Genomic DNA, 24,763 nt, shown 5'->3' on the forward strand with positions numbered 1-24,763 from the left:
TTGCTATGGGGTAGACTGGGACATATGGCAGTGACACTGGCGTGTTGTTATGGGCCCAACTTAGATGACCCGCACTACTTTACTGCTTTGTGGGCTGCGATAGTGGAGACGGGTCCGCAACACCTCATATGGGGGGGCGATTTCAATACCACCTTGCACCCCCCCCTGGATAGGTCACACCCCGCCCCCCACCATTACACTAACAGTCGGGACGTCCTTCAGGCGACCATTGCCGGTAATAATCTTATAGATGCCTGGCGTTTACACTGCGGGCCCAGAGAGGAGGGTACACATTTCACGGCGCAGGCTAGATCATGGGCACGGCTCGACTATTTCCTCCTGACCTCACATCTGTACACATCGCTGGTTCACGCGTCGCACCTCCCCAGGACATTTTCCGACCACTCCCCCGTCTTTATTACATTGTCCGGCTCTGAACTAGGGCCCCCAGTGACTGCGTGGCGTATGCAACCCTCTATGTTATTGGACTCGGTATTCCAGGAGGAACTCCGGGATGAGTGCCTGGAGTTCTTTAAACGTAATAAAGACTCTGTCCAGGACGTTGAGACGATCTGGGACGCCTTTAAGGCCACGCTCCGGGGTCTCTGTATTTCGAAAGGCTCGGGAGTACTCAAGAGCATACTAAATAGATTACGCACTCTAGAGTCTGACTTGCGGAATGCAGAGAACTGCCTCAGAGTAAACCCGGACACTGCAACCCTCGCTGTCATACGCGAAAAGCTGTCTGAATACTCTGAGGAAGCTGCTAGAGAGGTAAAGTTTAGGAATAAATACTGGGTGGCCAGGCGATACGGAGAGGGTGAGAGACCTGGGAGGGCCCTGGCGGCGACAGTTAAGCTAATGCGCTCACCGACCGTTATACTGGAACTTGAGACTGCTGAAGGGCTGATACTCAGGGACACCGCACAAATCCTGAACGAATTTGTGCGACACTATGGTGCGCTATACTCCTCTAACAGGACTGGTGAACTCACGCTGGACGATTATCTGGCGGATGTGTCCGTGGGGTGGTTGAGCGATGCGCAGCGAGCCTTTTTAAGTGCCCCGTTTGAACTGGATGAGGTCAGGGAGGCAATCATGCATATGAAATCGGGCAAGGCCACCGGGCTCGATGGCATCCCTATTGAATTCTATAAAACGTTTATTGATTTCATGGCGCCAGTATTGTGGGAGGTTTATGAGGACGCGCTGGAAGTGGACCATTATAGTATGTTAAAATCATCACACATACACGTTGTAGGTTTGTATGAGGTTTATTCCCGGAGCGCCGGGAGCTACTGCTTGCCTGCAGCGGTCGGCGCCAGTACAACAATATGGCCGCCTTCCGCTTCCTGTCTCTAGGCTTCCTGTTCCGCTGTTGGAACACTAGACCGCTACTACATATCTCCCCCCTTTATGCATTTACCCAACAGAATATTAAAGTTCTTACTTCCAGTTCATATCATAGTCCTTGAATTTCTCCGGTACCTTTACTCTGCGTCCCACTCGGGTCTTCACTCGCTCACCATGTCCTTCTCCTTCCGCTGCCTTGTTCTCTGTCTGTTCACTTACTCTGCTTCCCTCTCTGTCCGTCACTTCCCTTTCTCCTTCTACCTTGCATCTGCCTCTCTCTCCCATTCTCTCCCTTTCTTCTTCTTCGCCATTTTTCACCTGCTGCATTCCTTCTTCCACATTCTCTCCATTCCTTCCGTTACGTTCACTTTCTCCTTCTTCGTCTACATGCTCTGCTCCTTCCATCGTCTCTTCTTCCCACTTCAGAATCTTGCTGCACTTCGCCATTCTGTCCATTGACCATATTTTTCCGTCACTCAGCAGGGCTGATCGGCCGTAGGGCTCCACCACTTTCAAGGGTGGTGAAAACTTGCTTTCACCTTTTCTCTTCAGGATGGCCAGCTTTACTCGAACCCAATCACCCTTCTCCAGCCCCGCCTCCAGAGTGTTCCGTCTCTTGTTGTAGTGGGCCGTGTATACCTCTTGCGCTCTTTCCAGATTTCTTCTGACTACGGCCGGTGACCACTTGCTCTGCACCACTAATTTCCTCCATGCCGTGTTGTCTTTCGTAAAGGCCTCCCTTCCTCTTAAAACCTTGAATGGGCTGTATCCCGTGCTCCCTGGTGTGATGCGATACGCCCAAATCATCTTCTCCAATTCCTTTTCCCAGTCCAGTCCATCATCTATGGCCGCTTGGATGGTGCCCATGATCACTCGATTGAAACGCTCCACTTGACCATTTCCCGCGGGGTGATAGATAGGTGTGTGTTTCACTTCGATGCCATTTCTATCAGTAAAGGCAGTCCACTTAGCTGAGGTGAATTGGGGCCCGTTGTCACACGTGATTATTTTTGGGATACCTTCCCTGACAAACGTGGCGCGCAAGAAACGTACCACAGCCTCAGTGTCTGCGTGCTCCATAATCTCCAACTCCGGCCATTTTGAGTATCTGTCGATGATTACTACTGCATATTTCTGAGTTCCTGCTCTGTCGAGGACTGGACCCATAATATCCACTGATAACATTTCCCACGGGCCAACCGGTACTGGGAATTTCCCCAACGGCGGTCTCAGCATGCTCTGCGATTTGTCTGCTTTTGCACATGACTCGCACTTTCGCACATGGCGTTCCACCTGTGCATCGATGGCTGGCCACCAGTACGCTTGTCTGGCTAGGGCTTTCGTTTTCGTTATTCCCTGGTGCCCTTCATGTAGTAGGAACATCAGATGATCCAAAATGCTCAGTGGAGGAACCACCTTGTCCCCTCTGAGTAGGAATATGGGGTTCTCCGCCAGTGACAGCTCGTCCCGGACCTCCCAGTACCTCCTTAGTTCTTCTCTCAGGTGTCTTTTTTCCGGCCATCCGTGGACAACATACCCTTTCACTGCCTCCAAATCCGTGTCCTCCTTGTACGCTTTCTCCCATTCCTGAGCACTTATCACATCTTTTGTCTCTTGGATAGTGGCTACCACATATCCTTCCCAGTCCTGTTTCTCTCCACTCTCTGCTCCATCCATGGCTGCCGCTCTACTCAGGAAGTCCGCGACCTTGTTCTGCGGTCCTGGGATGTGTTCAACCTCATAGACGAAGTCAAGCAGTCTGAGGGTCATCTTGGCAATCCTGGGTGTCGCGTGATCATGGCCGCTGGACGTCAGTACTCGGACCAGTGGTTTGTGGTCCGTCCTCACCAGGAACTTGGCTCCCCACAAGTATTGCCTAAATTTCTCCATCGCCCAGACTACTGCCAGCATTTCTTTCTCCACCACACTGAACTTCTCTTCACTGGAAGTTAGCGAACGAGAGGCAAAGCTGACCGTCGACATCTCTCCGGATTCCGACATCTGCATGAGGACCGCCCCCAGGCCGCGGTCACTGGCGTCGGTTGTGAGGATGGACTCTGCCCTCGGGTCAAATCCTTTGAGGGGAATGGCGGTGCCCATCTCTTGCTTGAGGGCATCAAATTCCATTTGCTCATCTTTCCCCCACTGAAACGTATTCTTTTCCTTAAGTAGTTGGCGAATGTAGTGAGTTTTCGTAGCGAAGTGGGGAATAAATTTGCTGTAATATTCGGCCATTCCCAGAAAGGACCGAACATCCTCTTTCTTGCCCGGAGTGGGAGCTTCCTGGATGGCTTTCATATTTGTTCTTTTTGGAGTGATCCCTTGTCCACTCACCTCGTGACCTAGGTACGTGACTGATTGTACTCCCAGATTGCATTTGGACCACTCAGCCGTAAGGCCATTGTCTTGCAGCGTTTGTAACACTTTGTGAAGTTTCTCATTATGGTCTTGCTTCGACCTGCCCATCACCAAAATGTCATCCTGGAAGCATAGAACATCCTTTAAGTTTTTTAACAGTCTGTGCATAATCTTCTGGAAGACTGCCGCGGCGGAAGCCAGGCCGAAGGGCATCCTCACAAATTCGTAGCAGCCAAAGGGTGTAATAAAAGACGTGAGATGGCTGCACGAGGGATGTAGTTTCACTTGATGATAGGCTGATGACAAGTCCACCGTGGAGAACCATTTGACATCTTTAGTTTTCGCCAGCATCTCATTGATGCGTGGTAGAGGGAATTTGTCAATGACAATGTTTTTGTTCAATTCGCTGAGATCCGCGCATAATCGTACCCTGCCGTTCGCCTTCTGGGCCACCACCAAGGGTGAGAGCCACTCTGCACTCTCTATTGCCCTGATCACACCTTCTCTTTCCAGTCTGTCCAGTTCCGATTGTACTGCTTCCCTACTGCGGAACGGGATGTTCCTCACTTTGTGCACGACTGGCTCAGCTCCCTCCTTTAGCTTTATGAGATGCGTGTATTTTCCTAGTTCACCAATCTGGCCGTTGAACACTTTGGGGTACGCCTTCCGCCACGACTCTACACTTTCCACGTTCTCCATGTCCATCAGCAAGACTTTTTCGATCCCTCCCGGGTTGAGCTGGATTCCCAACGCTCCTTGGTCCTTCCAGCTCAGCACCGAGGGGCCTTTCTCTGCCACATATAGTTTGCAACTTGCTTGGCGGCCTCTGAATTCGAACGTGAGCGGACAGTACCCCAACATGGGAATTCTTTGTCCGGTATACGTGACTGGTCTCACGTCCATTGGTAGCAGGTTCTCCTTGATCTTCGGCGGAAATCTGTCTTCCCATACCTTCCTTTGGATAATGGAAATGGGCGCCCCACTGTCAGCTATCATCTCCATTGGTATTCCACCGATGTGCATGTCCAGCTTGGGCTTGTCTGTGTTCGGTCCTTCCATTTCCAACACTTGGACATCTATGTACAGGAATTCCTCTTCCTCCGCCGTGTCTTCTTGGTCGCTAGCCTCTTCACGACGTCCTTGGTCCACATAGCGTACCATCGCGTTCTTCGGTTTCCTGCGGCACACTTTTTCGTAGTGCCCGAAAATGTTGCAAAAAGAGCATTTGGCTCTGAACGCGGGGCATGCCTTGTCATTCCCCAAGTGGGCGTAGCTGCCGCATCTGTAACAGTGGGGCTTCCCTCCTTTGTTGGACTTATTTTCTGTCTGGTATTTTGTGGAGTGGTTTGACCTACCGCTTCCCTGATTTCTTTGCGTGTCGCTCTGCTTCGACCTTTCCCCTCTTGCTGGCGTCATTATCTTGCATACAGTTTGCGACTCTCCGGCTTCCTTCTTTGCTGCTTGAGCGCACCGTCGTGACAGCTCTGCTTTCTTCACCATTGCCCAAATTTCTTTGAGTGGGGCATCTCCGTTTACCCACAACTTCTCCTGTATGTGGGAGCTGGATGTGTGCATGATAATTTGGTCCCTGATTAGCTCGTCATGAAGCGTTCCAAATTTACACGTGAGGGCCAATTTCCGCAAAGCCACGACGTATTCGTCCACAGTCTCACTACCCTTTTACTTCCTTTGAAAGAAGTTGTATCGATCGATTGCGACGCACACCACTGGTCTGTAGTGTGCATCCAGGTCAGCGATGGCGTGACTAAAGACATCAGTGTCCGTGGCAACCCTCTCGCCTTTAACTATGGTGTCGTACACCCTGATCCCTTCCGGGCCCAAATCATGCAACAAGATCTCCTTTTTCCTCTTGCTTGAGAATGGGGTATCCCCTTCTTCTTCCAATGCTTCCAGGTAGTTGAGGAAGTACCTTTTCCAGTCTTCCCATTTCCTCTCCGGTTCACCCCCTTTAGTCAGAAACGGTACCAGTTGAGTGAGGGACGAGGTCTGGGTCGCCATTGCTGGTGCGTTCCTCCTGTCTGCCGCAGTGTCGATCGCCCGACTGGGTGGACTCCCTGGCGTGTGCTGCCTCGCTGCGTCTTCTTCTCTCCGCTCTCCGTCGCTCTCCTCCCCCTGGATTCTCCTAGTGGGGTGTGATGGCTCTGGTTGGCTGTCCTCCTTATAGTGGTGTGAGGAGTCCGACGCTTCAGCCAGTGTCCTCTGTTCCGCCAGGGTGCCCTGCTAGCTGCTGGTGGCCAGGAGGGTTCTCTTCTCCCTTTGACCACGTGTACCCTGCTCGTACTTCTTGTCGCGTTTGGTGTAACCGTGACTCTCGCGGCTGTGTGTGCGGGTGTTGATTCCCCTGTAGTGCCTCTGGGGTGCCTGCTCGTTTTCGCGTCTTTTTGCGTGCTTTGCGACGGCTCCTTGATGCTGCAGTGAATCTCGCCGCTCAGGGGGCTGGTGTGGGCTCCCCTCTGGTCTCTGAGGTGCCTGTTCATTTTTCGCGCCCTTTTGCTTGCTGTGCGGCGGCTCCTCTGCCGCGCTCCGGTGTCCCTGCGTTTCTTCACGCGAGATGCGTGTTACCTTCGCCGCGTGTGTGGTCGTGGGTGCCTTATCCCATCCTCGTCGCCATTATAGTATGTTAAAATCACCACACATACACGTTGTAGGTTTGTATGAGGTTTATTCCCGGAGCGCCGGGAGCTACTGCTTGCCTGCAGTGGTCGGCGCCAGTACAACAATATGGCCGCCTTCCGCTTCCTGTCTCTAGGCTTCCTGTTCCGCTGTTGGAACACTAGACCGCTACTACAGCCATCTCCCTGCCTCCATGAGAATTGCCCTTATTACATCCCTACTCAAACCGGGTAAATCCGCTACTAGCTGTGACTCCTATAGGCCTTTGTCTTTATTAAATTGTGACGTGAAAATTCTTGCTAAACTAATTGCAGCGCGCATTAGCCTACTCCTTCCTGATCTGATTCTTCCAGACCAGGCCGGATTTGTTCCTGGCAGAGCGACGTCGCACAATCTCCGTACCTTCTTTTCGGTCCATAACTCCGTCCACGAGGACCTCCCTATGGCGGCCATTTTTTTAGACGCAACCAAGGCGTTTGACTCGCTCGAATGGGATTATGTGTTTAAAGTCCTGGAGCGAATGGGGTTCCCACTTATATTCATTTCCTGGATCCGATTATTGTACACACGTCCGGTGGCCAGAGTCCTCATAAATGGGAAACTATCTCCGGAATTCCAAATCTCCAGGGGGACGAGGCAGGGATGCCCCCTGTCCCCGCTCCTATTTGCTATAGCCACTGAACCCCTGGCTGCTAAACTACGGCAGCATCACCGGGATAGTGCACTGCGCTGTTTTCAGAGACAAATACTTATCTCTATGTATGCTGATGATATCACCCTTTATGTTCGCCACCCCGGCGAAAACTTGCACCCCATCCTCAGAGAGTTTATACGGTTTGGTGCCCTTTCTGGAGTCCAAATTAACTGGAATAAGTCTTGTATTTTCCCTCTTACTGCCTCGACACGTCAGTTTCCACTTGAGTTCCCACTTGCCTGGTGTGAGGGAGATTTTAAGTATTTGGGTATACATATACAGAGAAGTAGAGAAGAGCTGATTCGTGCTAATTATGGCACTGTGATGAATAAGATAAGTGACAATGTATCCAGGTGGATCACACTCCCCCTTTCCATGGCTGGGCGGGCCTCACTGGTTAAAATGGTGATTCTCCCTCAACTTTTGTACCTTTTTTTGAACATTCCTTTTCATCCCGGACCCTATTTCTTTAGGCTGCTACGCTCGGAGTTGCTCCGACTGGTGTGGGGCGGGAAGACACCCAGGCTCAAATGGGAGATCCTGGTTCGACCGTTCTCGCAAGGGGGCTTTGGTGTACCGGATTTCGAGCTTTATTACAGGGCGGCTCAGGCCCACTATGCTTACTTCTGGGTGCACCAGCAGAAATATATGCCTCAACTGGCAGCCGAACACTGGTTGGCCCACCCGACACCCATCGAAGGCGCATTCTACTCCCAGATTGAGGGCAGAGACAAGACTCCTAACACGGTGTCTAGCACTGTGACGGCGTGGAATTCCATTACCCTGAAGATGGACTTACACTTCCTATATGCTCCGCTAGTGCCGCTGACCTACCACCCGCAACTCCCGCTCCTACAGGAGGCTGGCTTTCAAAAATTGTTGAAAAGAATCCATGTCACTACTTGGGGGGACCTATATCGTGATGGCACCTTCCGTACCAAAGATCAGTTATATGAGGGCATACAACCGACACCTCTAGACTTGTTTTACTATATTAGGCTCAGGCACGGGTTACGGGCCATCACGCCAGACTTCCCCTGCGAGCCCCCAGTGCTTCTTCCTCTGCAGAACCTGCTACTTCACGACAATCCCAATAAACTAGTCTCCACACTCTATAAATCTGTCCGGGCCAATATGACTTATACTGCACTGCCCACTAGGCACAAGTGGGAACAAGATCTAGCCCTGACCCTTACAGATGAACAATGGGAGTTCTGCCTGCAACAGACCGAGCGCATTTCCTCTAACAGCCGTTATAGGATAATTCACTATAAATTCCTACACAGACTATACCACACTCCAGCGCGCCTACACAGGTTCCAGCTGAGACCGACGGACACGTGCGACAGGTGTGGGGCTCCTGGGGCTGACTTCCTTCACCTTGCATGGGGATGTGCCGAGGTGGGCCGCTACTGGTCCCAGGTGTTTCATGCATTGTCCAAGATGATACACATGACGGTAGACCCGTCCCCACTGGTAGCTCTGCTGGGGTATGTTGCACCTCTCCAGGCGGCACACCGGAAATATGTGGCACTAGCCATGCTTTTGGCTAAACGCAGGGTGGCCTGTAGGTGGGGGAGAGGAAGGGCGCCCAAGTTTAAGGATTGGATGAATGACATGGTGTACTGCCAAGAACAATTGCATACTTATTCCGAGCTGCTGCCGCCTACTTCTAGGCCTACTGACATTTGGGCCCCATTGCACTGTTATTTGATAACTGACCCACTGGATGATGTTGGCACCTGAGACTGGGATGGTGGGACGTTGAAGAGTTGCTTTCTGGGCCTGGTCTGAGGGTCCTGGACTGATCTGCTGCGTTCTGGCTTGATGTGTTTACTGCCCCCCCCCTTGTTCCCCCCCCCCTGTTCCCCCCCTCCCCCCCTCTTTTTCGCCGCCCCACCTCTCCAGTTCTAGAACATCTGTGGATTGCTCATACACCCGTGTCGTTGCCGGGGTGCTCTGCGGCCTCATGACTTCTGTAATATGTACGCCGTTACTATGTTTTTGAAATCATGGCTTTGTTGACTGCGTGCCTCCCCCCCCCCCCGGGTTCACCTAGACACCGCACATGCTTATGTTGATAAAATTTAAACAAAAAAACTCGAAAAATGCAAGACACATTGGTTTGGTTATGTAGATGATGCATTTGTCACTTGGATTCTACTGTTTGGCGCGATTGTATCGCACTGATGCACCTTTGTTGTTACTTGTCCTATAAATTTGCGCTGATAGCGGCCGGCCTCCGGGTTGTTGGCGAGACGCTGTGTAATCCTACAATGCTCAATAAATGTTTTGCACTAAAAAAAAAAAAAAAAAAAAAATAAAAAAAATAAAACGAAATCAATGATGGCAGAAAAATCAACATACAGCAGATTGTCAGACATCTTAAAGAGGTCTGGGAGTAATTCAAATTGGGAAGACTGGGCTGGTGATGGGATTTACTGAATTGGCACACCCATACTTGTCCATTGGCAGGATCGGCCTTGTGAATGAATCACTGGTTACTTTTTTGCCAACATGAAGCTGACAAGCTTAGACATCTTGAAACCTGGCAAATCCTTTTGGGTGTGCTAACAACATGCCCTGAGCAGGGTAGAAGACTCTGCCTGCTGGATGATACCACCAGCCTACAAGGGCTGGACCTCCCACTGGGAATTACAGGAGCAGTTCAGCCTGCAAAAGCTCTGGATTCCACGTTGGTCTGACACCACGCTGCCCCGGGAAGGAAAGGTAGCCCGCTCGGTGTTTGAATCCCTGGCCTGTGGGGACTTAGCCTCCCAAGCAAAACCCATGACTTTGCCCACATCTCATGGGGAACTAAGTGAGCTGTTCATCCTGCAGGTGTGCCAGAGTCCTTCCCTACCCAGTGCCATTCTGACCCTGGTAGGGAAGATCATTCTGTCCTTTGCCTGAACCCCTGGTCTGTGGGGTCCTGTCCCATATAAGAGCCATGGCTTTGCCTGCCTTTCATAGTAGATTACAGGAGCAGCTCAGCCCACAGGAGCCCTAGACTTCTTCCTGGTCCAATGCCGCCCTGCCCCAGGATCTGCCTGGTGATTAGGCCTTCACAGGGGTGTCCCCCATCACCACTTCACACCCCCTGGTGGGGCACAAGAGTTCTCCCTAGTCCACAGCACCATGACCGGGTAGAGACTGTCATCTCAGTACATCGGTTAAGGGTGCACCAGGCTGGTACTTTCCACCTTCCTGATAATGGTGTCTGTGGAGCTCAGCAAGGTTAAGCCCCCATATAACCCCCCTCCTCTTGGACCTGCCTGGGAATCTGTTTTTCTCCAACTATTAAGCCCCGACTAAGTGGGAGTTTACAGAACCTAGGGGAGACACAAGTCAAAGTTAGCTGTTCCCATTGGCCAGCCATCCATCTGTTCGGCTAACCATTGACTGATCATCTGGTTGGCCAGACAACTATTGGTCATCTTGTCGTTTAGCCTGACGATCAGGTGGCTCGGGCTAACTTGATGACTAAAGTGCTCAAACGGCAGCTGACTACAAGACCAGCACTCAGGAGTCTCCTTCCTAGAGCCAACTACTGGCTTCTTGCCTCCAGGCTCAGTTGGGGCCCATTCTGACTTAGAGGCTTTAAGTCATAATCCCATAGATGGTAGCTTGACCTCTTTGGCTCCTCAGCCAAGCACTAACAATAAATACCTGAACCTGTGGTTCATTTTGTATTGAGCAGGATTACTATTGCAACAATAAATCATAGGTAATGTAAAACAAACCTGCTTCCCTGTGGTAACTTTTCTGACACCTTCTGCTTGAAACCCAAAAAGTTAGATGGATCGTGAGGCACTGCTGTCACGATCTGTATTCGTACTGAAAATCGAGATCAGGCGAGCTTTTGCCCTTCTGCTCTGCAGGAAGTTTCTGTCGTCCCTCAGCTCGCCTTTGGATGCCACTGTTGCAAGAGCAGGTTGCGCCCGGTGGGCACCAGGCACTTAAAGTCAGAAGTGAGAGCCCCAGGGAGCTCCCACCTCACCAGGTAAGTGAAAAAATGATATGAGTATTTCACCTGCAGCTCAAGGGCTACCCAGTTATCCTCATGTCTCTTGACACTGCCAGACGAGAGTAACACTCACCAGGGCCTTCTTTCCTCACTTATGACAAGCCCATTTCCTTGGCTGTGGTTTTACCACATAATAAGTAGGGACAGTGAGGATCTTGTTCTTCCATTCATGTGCAGCAGTAATTAGACGACAAGACATTTGGCTGTTCTTGTACCACCAGGTGATGAATATTTCTGGGTTATTACTGGTGCCCATCAGCGTCAAAACGGTCTAGCTCCAAATGTAAATCCCTTGCCATTTTCCTGAAAATCACATATTAGGGGATTTATGGCAATATTACATAACAGTGGGGATAAAAAGTCACCTTGTTTTACTGCAGATTTCTATAAGAAGGTTGATGAATCTGTATGCAAGTATTTTATTAGATCTGGAATGTATGATGGAGCTCTATGTCTTTAACGACTCTGTATAATGTGACCGTGGCTGACAGAATCAAAATATTTTGAAATGTCCATGAACACCACTGCAAGTGAGTGTTTATTCTTTCATGCCCCTTTTATGGTGAAGTAAAGCTTCTGTTCAGGATTTTTGTGAATAGCTTCATGAATGCTGTACCAATTGTAATCAGTCTCCAATTGCTCATTTAGTTTAGCTCATTATTTGGTACATTCTTTGGAATTTGAATTGAACGGTTCATTTGTATACATTCTGGGACTCTTCTCATAATCAACCAAGTTGATAATATTTTGGGCAGCAGCCTTGGTTCTTTTTTGTGGACATTGAAGAGATCATTTAAGCCAATATTGTCAGGCCCCACTGCTTTGTTTAAGTTAGAGTCTTCGAATGCTTCAGTTATTTCACGCAGTGTAACTTCTTTACATAGTCATTCGAAATCCCATTCTTCCGTTATTCTGTCAATAGGGGTGAATTTCAGGATTTTCTTATTCTCTTTTTCAATAATATCTTCAGTGTATTGAAAGCAATTATGCGCAAACTTGCGTGGACATCCCTGAATGAGGCACTCCGGGTGGGTCAATGAATTGATTCCAAAGTTTGTAGAAACAATGTTTTGATCATTTATTAGTTCGTCATCAGTGATTTCAATAATGATATTCACTTCATATCAATAAAGTTCACAATATGTTCAACACATAAGTGTTTCCTTTCAGAACTCCATAAGAACTCCAATGCATTTCGGGCAAGAGGCCCTTTATCAAGGAGAGCTGGAAAGAAGAGACGAGCCTGCGTCAGTATAACTGAAAATGCCAGTAAGCAAAAAAGTAGAATGAAAAAATTAAGTGAAATGGTGACGAGTGAAAAAGTGATAAATAAAGTGCCTTCACGAACGTGAACATGCTTAGTGTGGTTTATTTCAATAATGGGGTGTAATGGTGAGACGTATAGTGAGGAAAGGTAAAGGTAGTGTCATAGTGTGAAAGAAAACAAAAGCGGGTGGGTTGGCGATGGCGAAGTTGGAGTGACTGGATTTAACAGGGGTGGTGTGGTCCCGGGAAGGGGATCGGTGAGGAGAAAGTAAATCTTACTTCTGAGTGCTGGCGCGCGTTCGCGCGAAGATTCGGTCAGCCGGCATAAACGTTCCTGGTAGAATGGGTCTGTGTTGGGAGGGTGCCGAGAGAGTGTGAAGGAAAACGGAGATAGAAAAAGGACTAGCGAGTAAAGTCTAAGAGGTGGGGGTGAAACGTGGTGGCCATATTGGAAGGGGTCTAGAGGTAGGGTGTGAGACAGGAGTGGGGATATAGGAGCAAATAGAAATTAAGTGAAAAGCGCATAAAGAGCAATGTTATGAACAATAGAGCATACTGATGTAATTATAAGTAACAACTGTATTCAACGCGATCATTAAGACCGTGTGGCTTAAGAGACTGGAGACGGTATATCCATTCAAGTTCTCTTCTGAGGAGAAGTTTGCGATTGTCAATGCCTTCAGACTTTGTAATCATTTCCAGTACAGTGAATTGAAGTTGGGCGATGGTATGGTGAGACTCATGAAAGTGTGTGGCTACACTGGATTTCTCATTTTTAGTACGGATATTCGATTTGTGTTCGTTCATGCGTGTTTTTATTTTTCTTTCGGTCTTGCCGACGTATAGTTTGCCACATGGGCATTTGAGGGCATAAATCAGATTCGTGGAGTCGCATGTAGCATCAACTTGAAGTTTGATGGGGTGGCCTTTCATAGGGTGTCTGATGATATTGCCTTTGATTATGCAGTGGCAGTTGTTGCAATTCATACATGGTAAGGTTCCTTTGTGGGTTTTATGGATAGGATGTTTTTTTGTGAGAATTTCCTTCAAGTTATTGCTGCGGGTGTAGGCAAATAGGGGGGGAGCTAGAAAAGCGTCCCGAAAGTCCGGTTCCAGTTGTAGGATAGGCCAATGTTTGAGAATGATTTTTTTGAAAGCATTACTTGATGTCGAAAATTTAGATACCAATACCATGCGTTGGTCAGTAGGTTTGATTTTCTTGGTTAGGGTTTCCTTTCTACTGATGTTTGCAACGCGGGTTTGTGCTTCATTGAGATTGTTCTCTGGGTAACCTCTCTGTGCAAAGCGGGCATGCATTTCATTGATTCTGGTTTTAAGGATGTTTTCATCGGGGACTATACGTTTGACACGCAGCATTTGTGAGAACGGAAGGTGCTTTTTGAGTGATCCCTGGTGGAAGCTAGTGTAATGTAACGTGTTGTTACGATCAGTGCTTTTGCGATGTAGATCGGTAGTGATTCCTTCATTGGTGATTTTGATGTTAACATCAAGAAAAGAGATTTCAGTGGCACTGATTTGCCACGTAAGTTGGATGCGTTCGTCCTTGGAGTTCAATTCAATTAGGGCATTGTTGAGAGAATCTTTGGTGTCCGACCATATGAAGAACAAGTCATCGATGTATCTTACATACATTTTGATTTTTTCGTTGAAGGTGCTGTTGTTGTATATGTATGCGTTTTCAAAACTTTGCATATATATATTGGCGTACGTGGGAGCCACACAGTTGCCCATCGCCATTCCAGATAGTTGGAGATACCATTTATTGTTTTCTTTAAAGTAACTGTGGTATAAGGTGTATACCATCAGTTACATGAGAAATGTTTGCATGGGCATGTCAATGTCGCTGTGAAGTAAAGATTGTTCAATGGCCTCAATGACTCCTTGGTGGGGTATGGAGGTGTATAAGGAGCTTACATCAGGTGTGCATAGTGTCAATGGTTCATTTGTATTGATGTTAATTTCTGCCAGTTTTCGTAGAAATTCGGAGGTATCTTTGATGTAACTGGTCATTTTGGTTACCAATGGTTGGAGGTACTTGTCGATAAATTTGCCCACTGGTTCGTGGATGGATCCTTTGGTAGAGACGATAGGCCTGAAGGGTGGGTTATGCAGATTTTTGTGAATTTTCGGACACATGTGTATAGAAGGGCTTTTTGGGTATTCCCGTATCAAGTAGTTTTTGGTACGTTCTTCAATGATCCCCGTTTGAAGTGCTTTCTGTACATTGTTTTGTAGAATCATTTGAAACTCCCTGGTGGGGTTGTTGTCTAGTGGCATGTAGATTGTAGTGTCCTGGATGTGTTCCATTAGGCGCTCGGTGTACATGCTGGTGTTGAGAATTATAAGGGCTCCTCCCTTGTCAGCTTTCACGCACTTGATGTGGGGATTGTTAGCTAAGGTTTTGAGGGTGTCGCGGTCTTTTTGGGTTAGATTGTGGTGTTTAGGTGTGCCCTTGAAGTTGATTTTTGCCAAATCGTTGCGTACCAAGTTCTCAAACAGGTCAATACACTTATGGCTGGTGGGAGCCTGGAAGGTGCTGGGTGGGCGTAATCCTTTAAGTTGATCAGCTTTTGTGGGATTGGTAACCGGGAGCGTGTTATCAAAGAAATGTCTTAGTTTGAGTTTGCGGATAAGTTTAAAAGTGCTGGTTTCGAGTTCAAGTAGATTAGTGTTAGCGACCGGGATAAATGACGTGCCTTTTTCCAGAAGGGTCAGTTGGTGATTGGACAGGATGGTATCTGAGATGTTAATGACTAGGTGGGTTTCTTCGGTTTGGGGTATTTTTTGGTGACCGTACTCCGAGTGGTTGGAGGACTTTTTTCCCTTTCTTTTCTTCTGGCTCCTCCTGAGTCTTCGGTTGGGGCTTGGCCTGACTCTAATAAATGAACCAGGGATGGTTGTTGTGGTTCGATATTAGATGTTGTTGCGTCATTGGTAGCTGAGGTTTCACTCATGGATGTCGGGACTGTTGTTTTGTGTGGTGGACGATATGTGGAATCGCTTCCAGATGATGAAGTGTCAGTTTGAATGTTGGATGGCTTATTGCGACGTCGTTGGGCGTAGATGTCGGCCCACGTGTATACTTCATCTAGCTTATAATCCAGAGTGTCTCTGCGAAATTTTCTTACTTTGCGGTCGTTGATCTCTTTCTGGTGTTTGTCAAGGATTCCTTTGATGTCAGCCAAAGTAGCAGTGAGTTCTTCCGGTGTTAGGAGGTCTTTTAATTCACTGTCAATCTCCTTGATTTCTAGTTCTAATTCCTTCAGGATGCTAGAAAGTTCTTCCACAATTAAAAGAATCAAGTCCAAGCAGCATTTGTTCAAGATTCCATTCCATTTGTCTTTGAATGTTTTGGAATTTTTGCAGAGTGAAGGCTTAAGGGATATTCGCAATCCTCTTAGACTTTACTCGCTAATCCTTTTTCTATCTCCGTTTTCCTTCACACTCTCTCGGCACCCTCCCAACACAGACCCATTCTACCAGGAACGTTTATGCTAGCTGACCGAATCTTCGCGCGAACGCGCGCCAGCACTCAGAAGTAAGATTTACTTTCTCCTCACCGATCCCCTTCCCGGGACCACGCCACCACCGTTAAATCCAGTCACTCCAACTTCGCCATCGCCAACCCACCCGCTTTTGTTTTCTTTCACACTATGACACTATCTTTACCTTTCCTCACTATACGTCTCACCATTACACCCCATTATTGAAATAAACCACACTAAGCATGTTCACGTTCGTGAAGGCACTTTATTTATCACTTTTTCACTCGTCACCATTTCACGTAATTTTTTTATTCTACTTTTTTGCTTACTGGCATTTTCAGTTATACTGACGCAGTCTCGTCTCTTCTTTCCAGCTCTCCTTGATAAAGGGCCTCTTGCCCGAAATGCATCGGAGTTCTTATGGAGTTCTGAAAGGAAACACTTATGTGTTGAACATATTGTGAACTTTATTGATATGAAGTGAATATCATTATTGAAATCACTGATGACGAACTAATAAATGATCAAAACATTGTTTCTACAAACTTTGGAATCAATTCATTGACCCACCCGGAGTGCCTCATTCAGGGATGTCCACGCAAGTTTGCGCGCACACTCCTTGATTCTCTTATATAGGCGCTTGACGGAAACGCCTCCTGTGAGAGCACCCTTCTCCGTTTTCAAAAAACATTTTACAACACATCATTTAACCTGAGCTGTGCACCCATCATTCCTCAATTCTAGTCAATCCCATTATCCGCCTCTTTGGTGGGTTGCACGCAAACACCATGCAATTTGACGAAATCAGCAAAAGCACAGAAGCCAGAGCTCACACTCTCGCATATGATGACACTGAACGCCAACGCATCTACTCGCTGATCGAAGAAGACATCAGCCCAAGCACCACGACCCGCAATAAAGAGCAATGCCTAAAACAACTTCTATATCTTTCCAAACGCCACATCAATCAGAAACTCCACGCGAGTACTTTGCTTAAGTACCACCGAGCCCTCAGAATCCCTCGCGGATTGCGAATATCCCTTAAGCCTTCACTCTGAAAAATTCCAAAACTTTCAAAGACAAATGGAATGGAATCTTGAACAAATGCTGCTTGGACTTGATTCTTTTAATTGTGGAAGAACTTTCTAGCATCCTGAAGGAATTAGAACTAGAAATCAAGGAGATTGACAGTGAATTAAAAGACCTCCTAACACCGGAAGAACTCACTGCTACTTTGGCTGACATCAAAGGAATCCTTGACAAACACCAGAAAGAGATCAACGACCGCAAAGTAAGAAAATTTCGCAGAGACACTCTGGATTATAAGTTAGATGAAGTATACACGTGGGCCGACATCTACGCCCAACGACGTCGCAATAAGCCATCCAACATTCAAACTGACACTTCATCATCTGGAAGCGATTCCACATATCGTCCACCACACAAAACAACAGTCCCGACATCCATGAATGAAACCTCAGCTACCAATGACGCAACAACATCTAATATCGAACCACAACAACCATCCCTGGTTCATTTTTTAGAGTCAGGCCAAGCCCCAACCGAAGACTCAGGAGGAGCCAGAAGAAAAGAAAGGGAAAAAAGTCTTCCAACCACTCGGAGTATGGTCACCAAAAAAGACCCCAAACCGAAGAAACCCACCTAGTCATTAACATCTCAGATACCATCCTGTCCAATCACCAACTGACCCTTCTGGAAATAGGCACGTCATTTATCCCGGTCGCTAACACTAATCTACTTGAACTCGAAACCAGCACTTTTAAACTTATCCGCAAACTCAAACTAAGGCATTTCTTTGATAACACGCTCCCGGTTACCAATCCCACAAAAGCTGATCAACTTAAAGGATTACGCCCACCCAGCACCTTCCAGGCTCCCACCAGCCATAAGTGTATTGACCTGTTTGAGAACTTGGTACGCAACGATTTGGCAAAAATCAACTTCAACGGCACACCTAAACACCACAATCTAACCCAAAAAGACCGCGACACCCTCAAAACCTTAGCTAACAATCCCCACATCAAGTGCGTGAAAGCTGACAAGGGAGGAGCCCTTATAATTCTCAACACCAGCATGTACACCGAGCGCCTAATGGAACACATCCAGGACACTACAATCTACATGCCACTAGACAACAACCCCACCAGGGAGTTTCAAATGATTCTACAAAACATTGTACAGAAAGCACTTAAAACGGGGATCTTTGAAGAACGTACCAAAAACTACTTGATACGGGAATACCCAAAAAGCCCTTCTATACACATGTGTCCGAAGATTCACAAAAATCTGCATAACCCACCCTTCAGGCCTATCGTCTCTACCAAAGGATCCATCCATGAACCAGTGGGCAAATTTATCGACAAGTACCTCCAACCATTTGTAACCAAAATGACCAGTTACATCAAAGATACCTCCGAATTTCTACAAAAACTGGCAGAAATTAACATCAATACAAATGAACCATTGACACTATGCACAGCCGATGTAAGCTCCTTATACACCTCCATACCCCACCAAGGAGGCATTGAGGCCATTGAACAATCTTTACTTCACAGCGACATTGACATGCCCATGCAAACATTTCTCATGGAACCAATGGTATACACCTTATACCACAGTTACTTTAAAGAAAAAAATAAATGGTATCTCCAACTATCTGGAATGGCGATGGGCAAGTGTGCGGCTCCCACGTACGCCAATATATATATGCAAAGTTTTGAAAACGCATACATATACAACAACAGCACCTTCAACGAAAAAATCAAAATGTATGTAAGATACATCAATGACTTGATCTTCATATGGACGGACACCAAAGATTCTCTCAACAATGCCCTAATTGAATTGAACTCCAAGGACGAACGCATCCAACTTACGTGGCAAATCAGTGCCACTGAAATCTCTTTTCTTGATGTTAACATCAAAATCACCAATGAAGGAATCACTACCGATCTACATCGCAAAAGCACTGATCGTAACAACACGTTACATTACACTAGCTTCCACCAGGGATCACTCAAAAAGCACCTTCCATTCTCACAAATGCTGTGTGTCAAACGTATAGTCTCCGATGAAAACATCCTTAAAACCAGAATCAATGAAATGCATGCCAGCTTTGCACAGAGAGGTTACCCAGAGAACATTCTCAATGAAGCACAAACCCGCGTTGCAAACATCAGTAGAAAGGAAACCCTAACCAAGAAAATCAAACCTACTGACCAACGCATGGTATTGGTATCTAAATTTTCGACATCAAGTAATGCTTTCAAAAAAATCATTCTCAAACATTGGCCTATCCTACAACTGGAACCGGACTTTCGGGACGCTTTTCTAGCTCCCCCCCTATTTGCCTACACCCGCAGCAATAACTTGAAGGAAATTCTCACAAAAAAACATCCTATCCACAAAACCCACAAAGGAACCTTACCATGTATGAATTGCAACAACTGCCACTGCATAATCAAAGGCAACATCATCAGACACCCTATGAAAGGCCACCCCATCAAACTTCAAGTTGATGCTACATGCGACTCCACGAATCTGATTTATGCCCTCAAATGCCCATGTGGCAAACTATACGTCGGCAAGACCGAAAGAAAAATAAAAACACGCATGAACGAACACCAATCGAATATCCGTACTAAAAATGAGAAATCCAGTGTAGCCACACACTTTCCTGAGTCTCACCATACCATCGCCCAACTTCAATTCACTGTACTGGAAATGATTACAAAGTCTGAGGGCATTGACAATCGCAAACTTCTCCTCAGAAGAGAACTTGAATGGATATACCGTCTCCAGTCTCTTAAGCCACACGGTCTTAATGATCGCGTTGAATACAGTTGTTACTTATAATTACATCAGTATGCTCTATTGTTCATAACATTGCTCTTTATGCGCTTTTCACTTAATTTCTATTTGCTCCTATATCCCCACTCCTGTCTCACACCCTACCTCTAGACCCCTTCCAATATGGCCACCACGTTTCACCCCCACCTCTTAGACTTTACTCGCTAGTCCTTTTTCTATCTCCGTTTTCCTTCACACTCTCTCGGCACCCTCCCAACACAGACCCATTCTACCAGGAACGTTTATGCCGGCTGACCGAATCTTCGCGCGAACGCGCGCCAGCACTCAGAAGTAAGATTTACTTTCTCCTCACCGATCCCCTTCCCGGGACCACGCCACCCCCGTTAAATCCAGTCACTCCAACTTCGCCATCGCCAACCCACCCGCTTTTGTTTTCTTTCACACTGTGACACTACCTTTACCTTTCCTCACTATACGTCTCACCATTACACCCCATTATTGAAATAAACCACACTAAGCATGTTCACGTTCGTGAAGGCACTTTATTTATCACTTTTTCACTCGTCACCATTTCACTTCATTTTTTCATTCTACTTTTTTGCTTACTGGCATTTTCAGTTATACTGACGCAGGCTTGTCTCTTCTTTCCAGCTCTCCTCGATAAAGGGCCTCTTGCCCGAAATGCATCGGAGTTCTTATGGAGTTCTGAAAGGAAACACTTATGTGTTGAACATATTGTGAACTTTATTGATATGAAGTGAATATCATTTTTGAAATCACTGATGACGAACTAATAAATGATCAAAACATTGTTTCTACAAACTTTGGAATCAATTCATTGACCCACCCGGAGTGCCTCATTCAGGGATGTCCACGCAAGTTTGCGCGCACACTACTTGATTCTCTTATATAGGCGCTTGACGGAAACGCCTCCTGTGAGAGCACCCTTCCCCGTTTTCAAAAAACATTTTACAACACATCATTTAACCGGTGATGCACCGTTACATCGCAACTTTTACAACGGGAGTCTATTACAACGGAACTTTTACAACGCAGGATCCATTACATCGGATGCCATTACAACGCATGGCATTACATAGCAGATGCTATTACAACGCATGGCATTACATCGTAAGTATAGGTAAGTATTTAATTTTTATTTAATAAATTTAATTAATATTAATTATAATTAAAGGGTTTGGGTTTTGGGGTACAGGGGTGTTTTTAGGTTTCAGGGCAGGGTTTGGGTTTTGGGGTACAGGGGTGTTTTTAGGTTTTAGGGTAGGGTTTGGGTTTTGGGGTAAAGGGGTGTTTTTAGGTTTTAGGGCAGGGTTTGGGTTTTGGGGTACAGGGGTGTTTTTAGGTTTCAGGGCAGGGTTTGGGTTTTGGGGTACAGGGGTGTTTTTAGGTTTCAGGGTAGGGTTTGGGTTTTGGGGTACAGGGGTGTTTTTAGGTTTCAGGGTAGGGTTTGGGTTTTGGGGTACAGGGGTGTTTTTAGGTTTCAGGGTAGGGGTTGGGTTTTGGGGTACAGGGGTGTTTTTAGGTTTCAGGGTAGGGTTTGGGTTTTGGGGTACAGGGGTGTTTTTTGGTTTCAGGGTAGGGTTTGGGTTTTGGGGTACAGGGGTGTTTTTAGGTTTCAGGACAGGGTTTGGGTTTTGGGGTACAGGGGTGTTTTAGGGTTCAGGGTTGGGTTTGTGCTTAGGGCTAATTACATTATATTTACCATTTATAAATTAATTAAAATATATTTATTAAATTAAATAATTATATTATATTAATTACATTTTTTATTAAATTAATTAAATTAAATAAATTATTTTAATTAATTTAATTTAATTACAATTTAAAAAATATTTAAATTAAATTAATTTCATTATATTAATTAATTAAAATTAATTACAATATTAATTAAAATTAAATTAAATAAAAAGATTTAAATCTATTAAATTAAATTAATTACTATTTTAAAATGTATTTTTATTAAATTTATTAAATTACATTAATTAAATTAACTTAATTAAAAATTTTTTAAAAAGGTATACTTACCTATACTTACGATGTAATGCCATGCGTTGTAATAGCACCTGCTATGTAATGCCATGCGTTGTAATGGCATCCGATGTAATGGATCCTGCGTTGTAAAAATTCCGATGTAACGGAATGCGTTATAAAAAACCGCATTGTAGTGACACCAATCCCATTTAACCTGAGCTGTGCACCCATCATTCCTCAATTCTTGAAAGCAATTATGAACACTGATTTGGCAAGTGGCATCTTCTGCACCATCAGTGATTATTCTGACAATTTTATTTTTGTCTTTCTTGAATATTGCCCGATATCCCTTTGCTATTATATCTTTTTTTATGCATTCTATTGAGCCATTCATTTTTCTTATTTTTGGGGTGTATTTTTATTTTGGACTGGGACACTCTGATGTTCCTCTTAATCAATGCTCATAGGCTCATTACCTGTTTCATTTGGATGTTCATTGCAAATGACTAGCTTTGGACATGTACCACTAGTATTTTCTGAGATATACATCACAGATTCTTCTATCAGGTCCATAGAAGCTTGTGATGCTGTGGACCTTTTGAATATTTTTGAACTTCTGATATTCTGTCATTTAGATCATAAAATTCATGATTTTAGATGCTCTCTTTCTGTTGATAACGTCTTTACGCTTTTCTTTTGTTATTTCCACTGATATTTCAGGTTCATCTTTGGAGTCACTATCAGTGTTGTTGAACGCTTGCTGTACATCCTTTGCCAGCTTTCTGCTTTTTTCTCTTCTATCTAGAAATTTGCTTTCTGTTTTTATTGTCAAAATGCAGGACCATGACCACATTTATATTTCTTTTGTTTTCATACACTTTTTCCAATTCAGCTCACAGCAGTATTTCTTCCTTTGAACATAGTTTGGATGTTTTTCTGCTTGTTAGAGCTGCGAGTCAAGCAAAATGTTGTGCTTTTGGAGGTGCATGTCTTGCATGTTGCAACATTCCAATTTTTGTTTTGAATCTGAGGTAACAGAAGCTACTGAGAAATCCCTCTTTCAGAGCCTCTATCAGTAGTGATATAATGTAGTATTTTGACATAAATTCTGTTACTGCTACCTACAGGCTGATAGAAGGGGACAGCTTCAAGGTGGCCATCAGAGGACACTTGCTCGGCAACACACTAAACATGTGGCGCAGATATAGGGAGAACATGGCGGCCGGCTAGAGACGGGTCGCAGGAGCTACACCAAGTGTGCATGCGAACAGAGACACAGGAGGTGTAAGTGGAATACGGGAATATATGTTTTTCGATCTATGGAGAGAAAATAAGAATTATGGCAAAATTATTGATTAAAGGGAGCAGCAAGGAAGTTCTGGGGCATACCCTAAGATGGGACGCGGAACGCAAGTTTGAATGGCGTCTTTCCGGCGGGGCGGAGGATTTGATTGATTCCAGGCTCCGGACTTGAGTGCCGAGGTGCTGTAATTTCCATGCCTGTTTTGGGAAGGGTGCTGACAACCCGAAAGCTGCTGGTGGTGTTGAGAGACGGCTGGTGGGAAAAGTACGTGGAGGAGTAAGCGGTGGAGAGGCATCTACGGCTGGCAAGGAGAGCAGCGAGCAGTACTGGTCAAGAGCCACGCTGGAAGTGAGGAGAGGGAGGAAGGCTGTTGCAAGGATTTCCTTCCGAGGAGGAGGTGGAGGTAGCCTCAGAGAATCACCAAGGAGCGAAGTAGGGGATTCAGAAGACACAGGGAAAGCTATAGTAGGACACCAGGAATCACAGCAAGAATCACAGCAGGGTGTAAAGTTGAGAGGAGAAGGAAAAATGTTTAAAGAGGTGCAGGGAGATTTTAAAGGGTCAAAAAGTAATACCGTAAATAAGAGCATAAGGGAGTCTACACCAGCAGGGAGTGGGGAGGTACACGCATAACAAGTGCCAAGAGGGGGAAAGCTTTTTTCGAACAGTGCACAAAGGGAGGACTCTCTTTGGGTGGAGGAGGAAAAGGAGAAAGTAAAGGAGAGAGAACCCCAGCAGTTAGAAATTCTGTGGTGATAGAACATAAAACGGACAAACAAGAGGGGTTGATAAAGAAACGTTTGAATAAAGCTCAGAGTTTGAAGGTCACCCCCTTTCTCAGGACCTTTTTCAAAGCATTTCCGAAGACCCTAATACTGTGTGAGGTGGGGATGGCAAATAAGGAGGAGCAAAGAGGCAAGGCCGTGAAGGTACAGCTAGAGCATTTGGTTGGGGAAGTACCGGCGGAATGGGGGAGTGTATGTAGTCCAAATGGGTTTGCACCACTACAGGTAGAGGACATAGATGGTTTGGAGTGTATGGAACATTTTAAAGATTTAAATGACAGAGGTGTCACCCACTTAGACCTAGTGGTGGGGGAGGCTAGCAGGAATAGAGCAGTAGAAGAACTTGGCCAGGAAAGCAGCATGAGCACAGAGGGGAGGAAGGACATGACTCTGGGAATAGCAGGTAGTAGTAAATACAGGGGGAGCAGTTTTGAGGGAGCTGATAGCAACACTCAAGTCAGAGATTAGGAGTAGATTCAAAGTGTCCGGGGAGAAACAGAAAGAGATAAAGTTGGCTTGATAGGCTTTAGAGAAGAAGATCAATGATCTGGCAGGGAGAACAACGTTCCTAGAGGCAACAGTTGAGGAGCTCAAAGGCAAGGTACAAACTACTAAACAAGATATACATGTTTTAAAGTTGAAAGAACATGGGTGCCAGGAATGGAAGGAAAGGATGGAAAATAATCAAAGGAGAAATAATTTACGGATCCTAAATGTGCCTGAAGGGGCAGAGGGAGACGATCTGAAAAGTTATGTAGTCAGGCTGATCAAAGCAGGGTTACATCTGGAAGAATCTGATCAGGAGATTGTCAGAGATATGCAGAGAGTTCATAGGGACCTCTTCAGGCGTAACCCTAACAGAAGCAAACCCAGGAGGATCCTGGTGAATTTCCTCACTTACTCCTTAAAAGAGAAGGCTTTATCTCGAGCTTTAAAAGTAAAAGTAGTTAAAATGGATGGGCTCTCCTGTGAAATTAGGTCAGATATTTCTTACATCACTTCTAATAGGCAATG

The 24,763-nt window shown here is 46.0% G+C and overlaps 1 protein-coding gene across 2 annotated transcripts in view; it reads right to left on the reverse strand.

The window, feature by feature from the left end:
* Window positions 1-24,763, reverse strand: part of KLHL6 (kelch like family member 6) — an 815,903-nt gene that overhangs the window by 687,785 nt on the left and 103,355 nt on the right. The gene's annotated exons all lie outside the window — the stretch shown is intronic.

Source organism: Lissotriton helveticus, chromosome 11, assembly GCF_964261635.1.
Source record: "Lissotriton helveticus chromosome 11, aLisHel1.1, whole genome shotgun sequence".
Taxonomy (NCBI): domain Eukaryota; kingdom Metazoa; phylum Chordata; class Amphibia; order Caudata; family Salamandridae; genus Lissotriton; species Lissotriton helveticus.